The sequence below is a fragment of the Mastomys coucha genome, unplaced genomic scaffold, assembly GCF_008632895.1.
Source record: "Mastomys coucha isolate ucsf_1 unplaced genomic scaffold, UCSF_Mcou_1 pScaffold6, whole genome shotgun sequence".
Taxonomy (NCBI): domain Eukaryota; kingdom Metazoa; phylum Chordata; class Mammalia; order Rodentia; family Muridae; genus Mastomys; species Mastomys coucha.
Window position 1 is genome coordinate 49,272,381 of NW_022196912.1, and position 2,946 is coordinate 49,275,326.

The following is a 2,946-nucleotide window of genomic DNA, read 5'->3' on the forward strand; positions in this document are numbered from 1 at the left end:
AAGCAATCTACAGATCCAATGCAATCCTCATCAAAATTCCAAAACAGTTTTTCAAAGACATGGAAAGGGCAATTCTTAATTTCATACAGAAAAACAAAAAACTTAAGAAAATGAAAACAATTCTTAACAATAAAAGAACTTATGGGGAAAATCACCATCCCTGATCTCAGGATATAGTACAGAACAAGAGTGATTAAAAACCACATGGTAATGGTACAGAGACAGACAGGCCAATTAATGGAATAGAATTGAAGACCACAAAATAAAACCACATACTTATGGACACTTGATCTTTGACAAAGAAGCCAAATGGGACAAAGCAAGTATATTCAATAAATGGTGCTTGTCTAACTGACAGTCCATATGTAGAAAAATGAAAATAGATTCATATTTGTCACCTTGCCCAAAACTTAAGTCCAAGTGGACCAAGGGCCTCAACATAAAACCATATACACTGAATTGAATAGAAGAGAAAGTGGGAAAGAGCTTCAAACTCGTTGTCACAGGGGGAAATTTCCTGAACAGAACTCCAATGGCTCAGGCTCTAAGATCAATATCCAATAAATGGGTATTCATGAAGCTGAAAAACTTCTATAAGGGAAAAGACACAGCCAATAGAACAAATTGGCAACCTATAGATTGGGAAAAAAGCTTCACCAACCCCACATCTGATAGAGGGCTAATATCTAAAATACATAATGAACTCAAGAAGCTAACATCCAAAAAACCAAATAACCTGGGCTGGAGAGATGGCTCAGCAGTTAAGAGTACTGACTGCTCTTCCAAAGGTCTTGTGTTCAAATCCCAGCAACCCTACAGTGGCTCACAACCATCTGTAACAAGTTCTGACACACTCTTCTGGAGTGTCTGAAGACAGCTGTAGTATACTTACATAAAATAAATAAATAAATAAATAAACACATCTTAAAAAACCCAAATAACCCAATTAAAACATGGGATACAGAGCTAAACAGGTCATTCACAACAGAGGAATGTCTAATCACTGAGAAGCACTTAAAGAAATATTTAAAGTCCTTAGTCATCAGGGAAATGAAAATCAAAACGATTCTAAGATTCCACCTTACACCAATCAGAATGGCTAAGATCAAAAACTCCGTTGACCTCATATGCTGGTGAGCATGTGGCAAAAGAGGAACATTCCTTCATTGCTGGTAGGATTGCAAACTGCTACACTCACTCTGGAAATGGATCTGGCACTTCCTCATAAAATTAGAAATAGATCTACCTGAAGATCCACCCATACCATTCTTGGGCATATACCCAAAAGATTCTCTACCATACCACATGTAATACACTATGTTCTTAGTGGTCTTATTTGTAATAGTCAGAAGCGGGAAACAACCTAGATATATCCCTCAAAAGAATAATGGATACAGAAAATATGGCTCATTTACTCAATGAAATACTATTCAGCTCTTAAGAATAATCATGAGTTTTACAGGCAAATGGATGGAACTAGAAAATATCATCCTGAGTGAGGTAACTCAGACCCAAAAGGATATATATGGTATGTGCTCACTAACAAGTGGACATTAGCCAAAAAGTATAGAATACCTAGGATACAACAGGACTTAAGAAGTTTAACAATCTGAATGGCCCAAGTGTGGATGCTTTAATCCCACTTAGAAGATGGAAAAAAAATCACTTAGAGGGATGGAGGGACCTGCATGGGAGGAGGAGAAAAGGGGAACAGGATCTGGTATGGGGAGCAGGAGAGAAGCCCAGAGGGCCAGCAGAATGAATGGAAATATGTAGCCTCCAGGGTGGGGTGGGAGGTGGGGGTACCCTCTAGAAGGTACCAGAGACCTGATAGGTGAGTGAATCTCAGGACTCAAAGGGAGGAACCGTAGAAGAAGTGCCCAACAGTGGGGAGAGAGAACTCAAAGAGTCCATCTCCAATCGAATGGCAGGGCCTTAAGTGGAAGGATGGGGTTACCAAAGCACAATCAAAATTTCTGACCTAGAATTGTTCCTGTCTAAAAGAACTGCAGGGATAATAATGGAGAAAAGACTGAGGGAAAGGTGGTATAGTGACTGGCCCAACTTGGGATCCGTCTCAAGGGGAGGCTCCAAGGTCTGACACAAGGTGTGCTTACAGACAGGAGCCTAGCATGGCTGTCTTCTGAGAGGCCCAACAAGCAGCTGAAAGAGTCTGATGCAGACACTTAAACCCAACCAATGGAGTGAAGTCAGGAAGTCGTGTGATTGAGTTAAGGAAAGGCTGGAAGAAACTGATGAGGAGGGTGGTCCCATAGGAAGACCAGCCGTCCTAACTAACCTGAACCTCTGGGAACTCCCAGACACTCAGCCACCAACCAAGCAGCATACACGAATTGGTCTGAGGCCCCTGACACATTTACAGCAGAGGATTGCCTGATCTGGCCTCAGTGGGAGAAAACTCTCATAATCCTGGAGAGACTTGAAGCCCTAGGGAGGGGGCTCTCCTCCTGAGGGGAAGCACCTTTTTGGAGACTGGGACGGGTCAGGGGAAGGAGGAATGGGATAAGGAACTTTGGGAAGGGGGACTGTGGACAACAGCTGGACTATAAATAAATACAATTTTTTAAAAAATATTGTCTTATTCATAGATGTGTCTTAAAATTTCTTATTTCCATTTGTTCCTGCTGACATATGCCATTTTGAGGAATAAAAAGGTATGTTTAGAACTAATAGAGTCCTCCTTGAGAGAAGCCTTAGTCTACATTTTTTTTTTTAATTTAATCTTGGAAGAAGAACATTAGTGATTGCTCCTACAGGTATTGCTGATGATGTGGCTGCTGTGTCACATGTGCATCAGTAGGTGGCAGAGAGGAGAAAGGCTATGTCTGTGCTCAGTGTTCTGACCTCTGAACATCTGAATGACAGTATCCTAACATTCCCTGAAAAAAAACAAAACAAAACAAAAAAAAAGCCTTAGATGGCCGG

The 2,946-nt window shown here is 41.0% G+C and overlaps 1 non-coding gene across 1 annotated transcript; it reads left to right on the plus strand.

The window, feature by feature from the left end:
• Positions 1-2,764: 2,764 nt before the first annotated feature.
• On the plus strand, positions 2,765-2,898 carry LOC116081328. The gene has a single exon (XR_004114825.1). It is a non-coding gene; the product is annotated as a small nucleolar RNA SNORA17 (small nucleolar RNA).
• Positions 2,899-2,946: the final 48 nt, after the last annotated feature.